Source organism: Rana temporaria, chromosome 9, assembly GCF_905171775.1.
Source record: "Rana temporaria chromosome 9, aRanTem1.1, whole genome shotgun sequence".
Taxonomy (NCBI): Eukaryota; Metazoa; Chordata; class Amphibia; order Anura; family Ranidae; genus Rana; species Rana temporaria.
The window spans coordinates 53,165,559-53,178,443 of NC_053497.1; the positions used below are offsets into that span (position 1 = coordinate 53,165,559).

General features: G+C 45.4%; 1 protein-coding gene across 3 annotated transcripts in view; it reads left to right on the forward strand.

Moving 5' to 3' along the window:
• VARS1 (valyl-tRNA synthetase 1) overlaps nucleotides 1-12,885 on the forward strand; it is a 101,994-nt gene that overhangs the window by 21,504 nt on the left and 67,605 nt on the right. The gene's annotated exons all lie outside the window — the stretch shown is intronic.

The window sequence follows — 12,885 nt, forward strand, 5'->3', positions numbered from 1 at the left end:
TCCCTATCGCAGAATGCTGCCTAAGTCACGTGGTGGCGAACTGCGCATGCGCAATGCGTTTCAACGGCAAATGTGATGCGTTCCAGGGGATTCACGACACTACCCTTCAGTGAACCCATCACAATTTGTCACGGAAGTGACGTATTACTATACACAGAGCGGGGGGGGGGGACAGAGAGAGAGACCCATTCAGAGCGACAGAGAAATAGACATATAGAGATACTGAGATACATTCAGAGCGAGAGAGGGATACAGATAGAGAGATACTGAGAGAGAACCGGGGCTCAGGGAGGGGATTACCTCCCCTATGTGCATTACTTCCGTTATATAACATATATGTACACCATCTCTCTCTCGCTCTCAATGTATTTGAGTATCTCTATATCTCTATTTCTCTGTCGCTGTGAATGGGTCTCTCTCTCTCTCCCCCCGCTCCCTGTATGGTAATACGTCACTTCCGTGACAAATTGTGATGGTTCACTGAAGGGTAGTGTTGTAAATCCCCTGGAACGCATCACATTTGCCGTTGGAGCGCATTGCGCATGCGCAGTTGCCCGTCACGTGACTTCCGCAGCATTCTAGGATAGGCAGCAGAATATGACACTGCACCGGCGTAGCGCATCTCATATGCACTACGCCGACGTAACATAGAGAGGCAAGTACAGTATTCACAAAGCACTTGCTCCGTAAGTTACGCCGGCATATCGCAAATGGGCCGGCGTAACCCCGCCTAATTCAAAGTAGGCATGTAGTGGGCGGCCTACATTTAAATTATCCGTGACCCCATGTAAATGAGGGCCGCTCATACGGCGCATGCTCAGAATCACGTCGCAAATACTCCCTACGTAACGACGTTGGCTCAATGCTTTCGACGTGAATGTAACCTACGCCCAGTCCCATTCACGTACGCTTACGCAAAACGACATAAAATACGACGGCTGTTCCGTCGTCCACACCTTGCATGGGCTGCGCCATCTTTTTGCTGGTTTATCTTTACGTAAACGGCGTATCTTACTGTGACGGGCGTACGTACGTTCGTGAATCGGCATATCTTGCTCATTTACATATTCAACGCGTAAATCCACGTACACGCCCTTAGCGGCCAGCGTAAATATGCACATAAGATACAACGGCGTAGGAGACTTACGTCGGTCGTATATTGGCCAAATTTAAGCATATCTGGTTTCCAGAATACGCTTAAATATACGACGGCGCGCATTCGGACTTACGACTGCGTATCTATTGATACGCCGTTGTAAGTCTACATGAATCTGGCTATATCATTTTTTTTTTTGCTATCTGTGTCCTGTAGGGGAGATTTGGCTTTACTTCCCTTGCATGAGATGAAACAGGAAGTGAAAAGAAATTTCCCCAAATCAAGGCAAATTCTCCTCTTACACAGTTGTCTCCGGAAAAAGGTGTCCCTATTAGAAGACTTACCGTCACCACATGTTCTATTGACAATCCTATAATGTTGGATTTCCCCTCACTTTTTGTTTGGTCACCAGGACAAATAAAGGGATGAATACCCACAGTGGGGAAACGGACATAACAAAGCTTGACAGACAATCCAACCCTTCCCCACTCTAAAAAATCTAAAACAATTTTAAAAGCTTTGCCTGAAGAACCCAGTATAAGATCTCGGCCTATGCTGATGACATGCTCTTTTCATTGACTAACCCAATGATATCCCTTCCTAACCTTTATTCTGAAATGGAGAGATATGGCTCCTTATCATATTTTAAGATCAGTTTAACTAAGTCAGAGGCCATGGGAATCACAATGCCTAAAGATATGCTGAAATTATTGAAATCCAGCTATAAATTTTAATGGACGGATCACGCCCTGAATAACTTGGGTACTCGTATCCCAGCAGACCTCTCACATACGTTTGATCTTAATTTTCCACCACTTCTACAAAGGGTTTCGGAACCTCTTGGAGAGGTGGAATAAGGGGTTCCATTCCTGGTTTGGAAGAGGTAATTGTCAGGTACATACTCACCGAGACCGAGATGCTAAGGGCGGCTCACCTTTGCGACCTGGCGCTTTCCGCCCCCTGGAGTTGAGACAGAGGGGGAGAGCGCAAGGAGGCACCGGTTCCAGCGGAGCAGCTGAGCTTGATTGGAGGTGCCGGACAGGAAGCTTAGCCGGTGGGGATTCACTGGAGACAGGCTGTGGTTTAGATAGCAAGACAGTTCAGGTACACAGAGCACGTTCCAAGGGGCAAGGACTGAAGGTGGATCCGGGGTGCAAGCAGAAGGTCAAGGGGCTGAAGAAGGTAGCAAGTCCAAAAGGTACAGGCCAGAGGTCAGGGGTTGGAGACAGCAGCAAATCCAGGGACGTAAGCCAAAGGTCAGGTTCAGGAGAGAGAGCAGAGTCATGAGGAAATCTGGGTCAAAATGAGGCAGGTACAGTAACAGAAGTTCAGGCAGGAGCTGACGACAAACCAGCAACCTGTCATGAGACAGGGGCTGGTATAAATAGGCCGGTCAGGCCTCTGATTGGTTCTGGGGTGTGCGCGCGTGTGCGTGCCCGTGCATGCGCCGCCGGACCGCGCATGCGCGTGCGCCGTTTGCGCACCCGCATGCGCCGAAGCGCTGTTCCACCGCGCATTTGCGCCATTCGGTGGCTGGCTAGGCTGACAGTAATATACTCAAAATGAAAATTTTACCAAAGTTTCTATACTTATTTCAGGCATTACCCTTTGCTATCCCTAGGCAATATTTTAAACATATTGATACACTCTTTACTGGATTTATCTGGGCACAGAAACACCCAAGGGTCAAAAGATCCTTGTTGACCCTTCTTAACCACTTAAGGACCGCCTCACGCTGATATACGTCAGCAGAGCGGCGCGGCTGGGCATATCCACGTACCTGTACGTCTCCTTTAAGATGCCCAGCAAACCGATTCTGAGCTCCGTGACCACGCCCGCGGGACCCGATCGCTGCTGGTGTCCCGCGATCGGGTCACAGAGCTGAAGAACAGGGAGAGGTAAGTGTAAACAAACCTTTCCCCGTTCTTCCTAGTGGCAGTGTCACTGATTGTCTGTTCCCTGTCAGCGAGAACAGATGATGAGTGACGTGTCACGCCAGGCCACGCCCCCACACAGTAAGAATCACCTCCTAGGAAACACTTAACCCCTTCAGCGGCCCCTAGTGGTTAACCCCCTTCACTGCCAGTGTAATTTTCACAGTAATCAGTGCATTTTTATAGCACGAATTACTGTGAAAATTACAAAAATTCTAAAATATTGAATTTCTTTTAAATTGCCGCTCTATTTTTGTTCATAGCGCAAAAAATAAAAACCGCAGAGGTAATACCACCAAAAGAAATCTCTATTTGTGGGAAGAAAAGGATGACAATTTTGTTTGGGAGCCACGTCGTACGACCGCACAATTGTCAGTTAAAGCGTCGAAGTGCCGAATCGCAAAAAGTGGTCCTTTAGCTGCATAATGGTCCAGGGCTAAAGCGGTTAAACAATACGGCGGGCTGGCCATATCTGACGTATATAAATATTATCAAACAGCCATACTAAGTCGAATAATTGACTGGTGCCGACATGGAGACCTAAAGATATGGCTGAGCTTGGAGCAAGCACAGAGTAGGCCGCTATTACATAGGTGCTTCAAGGAACTCCCACCTACGATTAAGACACATCCACTGATAGGCCCTACGATAAGAACATGTCATAGACTCATTTCTAAAGGGAAGCTCTTAACATTAGAGTCCCCACTATTCCTCCATTTTGGGGAACCCACAATTTGCACCAGGACTGCGGAAGGAGGCTTTTGGGGTACTACTAGAAAAAGGACTTTACCAGGCTTCTCATTTCCTAGTAGCAGGATCGTGGCCCACCTGGCAAACACTGACATCTAGTTCCAACTTATATCAATAAGATCTCTATCGTGCGACACAATTGAAACATTTTTTACAGACCCTACCTCTGTCTGGCAACTTTGCGCGAAAGTTAATGATATTTGAAGAATATTGCAATGAGAATGGTTTATTCTCCCATGCTCTCTCGAAGATGTATGACTTACTGGTAAGACCTTCAGAAGATTTCCAATTGCCATTCCAGAGGGCCAGAGTTGAGAGGCAAAGTCTTTGATGTGGAGTTGGAAGGAGATCCTTGTGCTTGTAATGGTGTCCATTCATGATGTTAGGTTGCAGGTTTCTAGAAACAATCAAGTAGAAAGCAGGAGTAGATCTGCACTAAAAATGTGTGCATGGGGAGCCACAATCGCAACCCTCTGTGCTTTACTACTGAACATGTCTCCCAATTTACAGCATCAATGGATCATGGCTGGAGTCATTGGATGCCAACAGAAGACCTATGGGCACAGAGTATGTTAACGTTGATGTTTATTGCTAGCATATGTCCCTCTGGACAGCTGCCCTAGTCTTTAAGTGGCATCCAAGAGGAGCCCCATGTCTAAATCCAATGTCAAAGAAACTAACGAGAACTTTGTCTTCCTATATGAAACATGTTTCTGCTTGCTCCCTTTCCTCTGTCACAGGCTAAATTGACTGCAAGTTTAATCCACAAACAAACAAACCATTCCTGTTCTAAACCAGTCAATGGCCCTCAAGCATTACCTAGCTTCACAGTGTTTAACAGGCCCACAGCCTAGGGAAGAAACGACTGTTTTGAGAATGAATCTGTGCTTTGTCCATACAACTGCCTTTAAGTTGCATAGTAGTTGCATACTAATTTTCCTTTCACTAGTTTGGCTGATGGGAGAAGAAAAAGATCTGGCAATTCTGAGTATGGAGGAGCATGTGATTCTGATTTTTCCCCATGTGACAGCACTGGTGCCTAGCTATTAGGCACTCAAGGGTTGGGGAGAGAGTCTCCAGCCCTGTGTAAACTCTAATGCCGCGTACACACGATCGGAAATTCCGACAAGAAAAATCTGATGTGAGCTTTTGGTCGGAAATTTTGACCGTGTGTATGCTCCATTGGACTTTTGCTGTCGGAATTTCCGCCAACGAAAGATTGAGAACAGGTTCTCTATTTTTACGACGGAAAAAAATCCTATTGGAAAATCCACTCATCTGTATGCATCTCGACTCGTCGTACGTCTTGTACATCACCGCGTTCTTAACCGTCGGAATTTCTGACAAGATTTATGTGATCGTGTGTATGCAACACAAGTTTAAGCCAACATTGATATCAAAAGAGACAGGTACATCAAGCGCCCAGAGGCGATTCAGTTAGAATGTGTCGCGCTATATAAGTTTCTCATTCATTCAACATTCCGTCAGAAAAAAAAACACGGTTTTCTAGACAAAATTTCCGATCGTGTGTATGCGCCATAAGTCTTGACCAAGAGTTCACACAGTGGTTTTCTCACTCCTCTTGGTGAATGGAGCAGTGGGCATTACAGGGGAGTGTGAAGCATAAGAGAGTGGATATTAGGTGTATTGGATGTTTGGTATTACATGAGGTTCTCTGCATCCAGAACTGCTGGTTTATAGCATAGACACATACTGTATGAAATAAATGTCTCTATTAAATCAGGCTGTAGCTTTGCTATCAACCAGCGTTTATGGATGTACAGTTGACACAACAGGGTCCCAGTTGCCCAATCCATCCATCAGGGCTGCAGTTAGAAGTCATGGGAGGGCTTCAAAAATGTTAACCGACACTGGTGGCTTGCAGGACTTTGGTGGCTTGCAGGAACCATAGCTGTGGCACCAGTTTCCCTCACAGCCCACTTGGATTACCTGGGTTGAACGCAAAGCGCAAAGGAGTCATGTGTCTCTAGTAAGACGAAGCATACGTAGAAGTATGCAAAATGCATTGACGTAACAGGCGCACCAGAATTCCAAACCTCACTCTGTAGTCCATCTGACAAGCGTTGCCTGACATGCGGTCTGGACAGAACACAACAGCCATACACTGATGTTCCGCGGTTTCTGGAATTTTTGTTACTATGTGCAATGCTTAGTAATATAGATAGCAATGTACCATTTACTTGCTAGCCGCTTGTACGTCTATCAGTTTGGTTTCCGTCATAAATATGAACTTTTAAAAAATAATCCTGGGCTTTTCCATCTTGCTTGTGGGCATTGTGAAGCCCACAAGCAAAGACTTCCTGGATTCCGTGATGTAATGCGAGTCACGTGACCCTCGAGAATACACGCATTACTATTTAAGATGGTCTCCTGTGAGTCTTGTAACGTCACTCCCAGGAGACATTGCTCCCATAACGAGGCGTCAAGGGAAAAGGAGCGACACGCCCACTCCCCCGGGGAACAAGACCCGGAAGTGAGGCTAAAAAAAAACATCAGATGGGGGAGGGGAGTAAGAAGGACACAAGGAGGGGGAGTAAGAAGGACACAGAGAGGGGGGGGGGTTAAAAAGAACATGGGGGAGTAAAAAAAACATAGGGAGGGGGAGTAAAAGAAAACATGGGGAGGGGGGAGTAAGAAGGACACAGGGAGGGGGAGGGGAGTAAGAAGAACACAGGAATGAGGAGGGGAGTAACTTAAACTGTATCGCTATGCTGTAGTTCCTGTAGGCTTTGCATGCGTGCGGGGGGGGGAATTGGGGGGCCTCCATGTCCATTTTGCTTGGGGCCCCAAATTCCTTGAAATGGCCCTGACTACAGTATAAACGTACCATGAGAATCATCCACTTCTGATTTGGGGAGTACATTAATCAATATTGCCCTGTTCTAGATAAATATACATCTCTGGACATCATCCCCTATTCGTGACTGTCCACATACAAACCCAGTTTGAAGGGTTTGGAGGGTTCAGACAGCAGCTGATGAACATTCTTACTATGGCACTTCTTCCTATTATGCGTACATTCTAGCCAAGTGGCATGGCTCACAGAATTGTCGGAGGTAACGAAGGAGTCAGTGTTGCACATAGCCTACAATCAGCCCAGCAAGGGACAAGTCTTTCACAAGCATCCAATGACCCCCTACCTAGACCTCTTGGGCTTTGAAACATTAGGAAGCACATAAAGGCCACATGTAGTATATCTGCAATATGAGTGAGGTCTTTTGTGCTGAAAATTAATGACAATTGTCTTTTTTAACCTTTTTAATTGGTGTTGGAAGGGTGGGTCATTGTTGCCTTCCAAGTTTTGGTACATTTTTGAAAAATTTTGTATAATAAAGTATATACTATCACATGGTATACCGTTGTTGGTTCTCCGTATACACCTCCTTGTTCTTCCTTCCCATTGATTGTGACTAGTCAATAGTTGTGGAGGTACCCCATCTATTGAGACAAATTGGTCTGTGAACTGTGATAGGGACTTTTATTATTGGTAAGAGATCCATCTTTTATGTTTCTAGTCTCTGGTAAGAGGCCTATCTTTTCATTCATGTTTCATTCTTTGTGGTTTTGAGTTTACTTTTTAAGGCAGGGCGTGACAAATTTGCTTGGAATCTAGGAGCAAGCTAAAAAAGTTAGGAGCCAGGAACGCGCCCTGTCCCTCTGAGCTTGCGTGCAGAAGCGAGCGCATACGTAAGTAGCGCCTGCATTTGAAAGAGGTGTTAAAACCACACATGTGAGGTATCGCCATGATTGGTAGAGCGAGAGCAATAATTCTAGCCCTATACCTCCTCTGTAACTCAAAACATGCAACCTGTAGAATTTTTTAAACGTCGCCTATGGAGATTTTAAAGGGTGACATTTTGTCGCCATTCCACGAGCGGACGCAATTTTGAAGCGTGACATGTTGGGTATCAATTTACTTGGCGTAACATTATATTTCACAATATACAAAAAAAAATTGGGCTAACTTTACTGTTGTCTTATTTTTTTATTAAAAAAGAGTATTCTTTCCCCAAAAAGTGTGCTTGTGAGACCGCTGCGCAAATACAGTGTGACAGAAAGTATTGCAACGACCGCCATTTTATTCTATAGGGTGTTAGAATAAAAAAAAAAAATATATATATATATATATATATATATATATATATATATATATATATATATATATAATGTTTGGGGTTCTAAGTAAAGGGAAGGAGATGGGCAGGCAGTGAAAACAGGGGAAGCTCCATTAGCATTGGTTGTCTTGTCATACCAACGGCCACCACAAGAGGGTGCCAGATTCCAGAAGCAATCATAGGACTGCAGAAGGCCGCAAAGTCGCGGCCTCAATTACCCGCCGGCGCGGCCCAACGTGGAAGATGTGTGCGCGGTGACAGGATACCCAGTTGCAAATGCGACCTGGCGCCCAGGGTTTGTCGAGCCCTGTTTTAAGGATATCACTTTTTATGTAGTATTATTGGTATTTATGCAGTTTGTAAATACAAACACACTAAATTGTGTTTTTTTTTTTTCATGACGTTTCCTAGGAGAATTGTTCGACTCCACATTTATTTACTGTTAGGCCCCGTACTCACGACCAAACATGTCTGCTGAAACTGGTCCGCGGACCAGTTTCAGCAGACATGTTTGGCCGTGTGTAGGCCCGAACGGACCATTTTCGGGCGGATCGGACAGGTTTCCAGCGGACAACTGTTTCCTGGACTTGCTTTAAAACAGTCCGCTGGAAACCTGTCCGCCCGGACATGTACGGTCGTCTGTACAGACCTACCGTACATGTCCGGCCGCCCGCCATCCCTCTCATGCGTCGAATGACTTCGACGCATGCGTGGAAGCATTTTAAAGGCATGCCGCCCACGTCATCGACGCGGCGACACCGCGGACACGCCCCGCGTATTGTTTACGCGCGGACCTCTGTTCGATGGTGTGTACAGCCATCGAACAGAAGTCCCCGGGCAGTCCCCGGGCAGACATGTCCGATGAAAACGGTCCGCGGACCGGTTTCATCGGACATGTCTGCTCGTGAGTACAAGGCCTTAAGGTTAGAGCAACATGTTTATTTTTAAGCTATTTTTGACTTTCTTGTATTTCGATGTTTGTAAGGGCGGCTCCCCAAAACTGGTGTTTTGGACACAGTATTAAACAGTTAATTTTTCTTACATCTAGTGCAGAGTTTTACCTGCCACAAATAGTGTAAAATCCTCCTTTCTTACATGCTTTGTGTACCTGCAACTTTGAATAGTACACAAATTGTTGACAAACAGGCCGCGTACACACGGTCGTTCCAAACTGATGAGAATGGTCCGACGGGCCATTTCCATCGGTTCACCGCCGAAGTGGCCTGATGGTCTGATGTGCGTACACACCATCATTCCAAAAATCGATCGGGTCAGAACGCGGTGACGTCAAACACACGACGTGCTGAATAAAACGAAGTTCAATGCTACCAAGCATGCGTCGACTTGATTCTGAGCATGCGCAGGTTTTGAACCGATGCTTTCTGTACTAACCATCGGTTTGGACCGATCGGGCAGCGGTCCATCGGTTCGGTTTTGAAGCATGTTTTAAAATTTTGGACCGAAGGACAACAGACCGATGGGCTATACACACGGTCGGTTTGGACCGATGAAACTGAACCTCGGTCCGTTCTCATCGGTTTTGTCCGACCGTGTGTACGCGGCCTAAGTCGGCTTCTGTCCATAAAAATATTTTGAAATGATAAACGTCATTAGGTCAGTATGACAATGCTATATTGATGGTAGTGGAGGAGGTTATCATACAGTATACTGTACATTTTTAAATTGGATAGTAGTAGTGTTGGTGTGTGATGGAGGGTGTGTTTTCAGGTGTCTAGAACTCTAACAACCACAGTCAGACCTGTCCGGGAATAAAAGGAATTTTCCTCTGAACTTCAGAAGAAGATATTAAAGGATCATTACACATAAAAAGAGTTCTGACTCCTGACCTGTTTCATACTCACAGACAGGGGACTCTATGAGTAAGTGCAGGGACGTGTAAAAGTAGCCTCTGCGTGCCTTTAATAATGTGTTAAAATATCTCTGGGATCTGCAGTCACTACACACTGACACCATGCATGGCGTATGGCCAAGATATCCTGCACGGACCTCCAGGTAAGCTTTGTTCCCTTTCTATGTACACTATAACCCAGTGTTTCTCAACCTGTTTTTAGTCAAGGCACCCTTTAAAATGACGCACAGTCTTGAGGCACTCCATTTTAAAAACTAAACTAATATTTTTACACTCACAGCAGCATGTAGGACACCCAACATTAGATGTCGTTTACTCTTACAAATCAAATACACCTATGCACACTGGTACTGAATTTCAAAAATCAATGGTGTCATCATCGGATCACAAAAAAAAAATAAAAAAAATTCTGATTTTGAAAAGAAAATTAGTTTGAAATGTTACCGTGTATGGCCTTCTTTAGTTAACTTAACCCCAGTGCTGAAAGAAAGGAGCAGATGAGGGGCAAACTAGGGTGTCCTCAGGCACCTGACATCTTCCTTATCAACCTATGATGTCATTGGGGTAGATTCAAAGAGCAATTGCGCCTGCGTAACCATAGTTACGCAGCGCAATTGCTTACTTGCCCCGGCGTATCGAATGCTCCTGATTCAGGAACCTCGATACGCCGACTGTAGCCTAAGAAATGACTGGCATAAGGCTCCTTATGCCGTCATATCTTAGGCTGCATTCTTACGCAGGCCGATAGGTAGCGTTCCCGCAAATTGCATACTAACGCCGATTCACAACCCTACGCGAGCCCTGCGTACGCAGTTTACGTTGTTTGCGTACGTCGGTTTTTGCGTAAGGTTGCCCATGCTATTAGCAGGGGCAGCCAATGCTACGTATACCCGTCGTTCCCGCGTCACGAAATTTGAAATTTACGTCGTTTGCGTAAGTGAATCGTGAATGGCACTGGACGCCATTCACGTTCACTTTGAAGCAAATGACGTCCTTGCGACGTCATTTACCGCAATGCACGCCGGGAAAGTTTCCCGACGGAGCATGCGCACTACGCTCGGCGCGGGAACGCGCCTAATTTAAATGATCCATGCCCCCTACTGCTCCGTGAATCAAGGGTAGCGCAGATAATTTGCGGGGGCGCAGGGCAAAAACGGTGCCATGCGCCTCCGTAAAAACTGCGCAAATCTACCTGAATCTACCCCATTGGTTTTTAGACGGTGGCATCTGACCCACATAGTGCCCAAGGTTCTGGTGCTGCTCAATATATGAACTCTCTCTGAAGTGAGGGAGAATCCTCTGTCAGACAGGTGTCATTGGAACAAGTGTCTGCACTGGAAGATGTATCTTCTTTTTCTGTTCTGATAACCTCAAGGTATAATTTGATTAAAACAATTGAATTTTTTTTTTGAAAAATATTAACATTTTAAACCTGTAAGAGATTTTGGTGATTGGATATACATATACTTTAACAAGAGGTGGTATTTAAAAGAGAAGTAAAGTTTTTTTTTTCAGATTCATACTTACCTAGGTGGATGCAGCATGGGTCCGATGCTGTATCTGGCCCCCAGGCACCTCTGCACTGAGAACTGAGCGATCAAACATATGGGATCATATCCTGAGAATGAGAAGATTTAAGCTGGGGGGGGGATTTCTGCTGAAAGGGGGGATTTGTACTGGGGGAGGGGGAATTTATGCTTAGGGGGTAAACATGCAGATTAGTGCTTGATTCTTTTTTGGAGGTAGGGTATTTTTGCTGACACATAATTCTCTACATCTTGGGGTGGCGCAATTTGGCATGTTCTTCCTAGGTTCTAGATTACCTTGTCCTTGCATTGTGGCATTGTTTTGAGCGCAGGGACTGATTGTATTGAATAAATTGTCGGCGCTAGATAAGGGCTGAAATAAAAAAAATACTAGCTATTGCCATATCTCCCAACTGTCCCTGATTTCGAGGGACTGTCCCTGATTTGGAGCAATGTCCCTCTGTCCCTCATTCTTCCTCATTAGTCCCTCATTTTGGTCTGATCTATATAGATGTATATAAAATGCACTTTTTATCTTTCAAAAAGTGTTTACCAGCGTTAAACCTTTCATCTGATTTCCAAATTGCTGCATTTGCAAATTCCAAAAGCCAATATAAAGGAATAGTAGTGGTAAAAAAAAGCACTTGTGGGTTTAACCAATCTTGTTTTTTTGTACAATTCTCCTTTAAGGGGGAGTGGCAAGGGGTGTGTCCTATGCTGCATACTTTTGCTGATAGGTGTCCCTCTGTCTCATCTCAAAACGTTGGGAGGTATGGCTATTGCACATGATCAGTTTCAAAGTATCAGTTGCAGATGTGCATGGGTGCTATTAAGAGCGGATTCACACCATAACGCGTGCACGATCCTGATCAGTGCATTTTTGACAGACTATTCATTCCAAGGGGGAGCCAAATGCAGGAATGTGCAAAAAGAACACCAGGTACAACTATTAAAATTGTTTCCATGCATTGGCAATTGGCAAGTGGCGTGAACGGATCCTAATTCATAATGGCGTTCCCACGCATTTTGGGAACGTGAGCGTGTCTGCAGTACCATGCATTTGGTTTGGTGCGGTTTTAAAAGTCATGCCTACCATATTTTTTGTGCACAAAACCACACAAAGACGCACCTTTGAGGCTGGGTTCACACTTGTGCGAATTGGATGTGTGTCCGCATCCAATTCACATGTTAGGACTGGAGACTGTAAACGGCTCTCAATGGCTGCGGAGCGGTTTGCAGAAAAGTCCTGTCTGGTCTGGTCCAGGTCCGAATGCAGCCGAGAATCCAGTCCAAATTTGGACCTGAAACGGTGAACAGGGAGGTGCTGGACCCCTGCTGTGAGCCGCTGCGCACAACAGTGTGAACCCAGCCTTATGGTGTGAACTGGCCCTACCACAGGTTACAAAGCTTCCCTAAGGCTGCATTCACACCTGAGCGTAGGTCGTTCAGTCGTTTTTTCCGGCGTTTTGTCGCGCGTATTCATGCTTATTTGCGCGTTTGCATACAGCGTCGGCCGACGTTTTTGTACTTTGACGTTTTTTATTTTAGCCAATAGGAAAAATTATCATCTTTT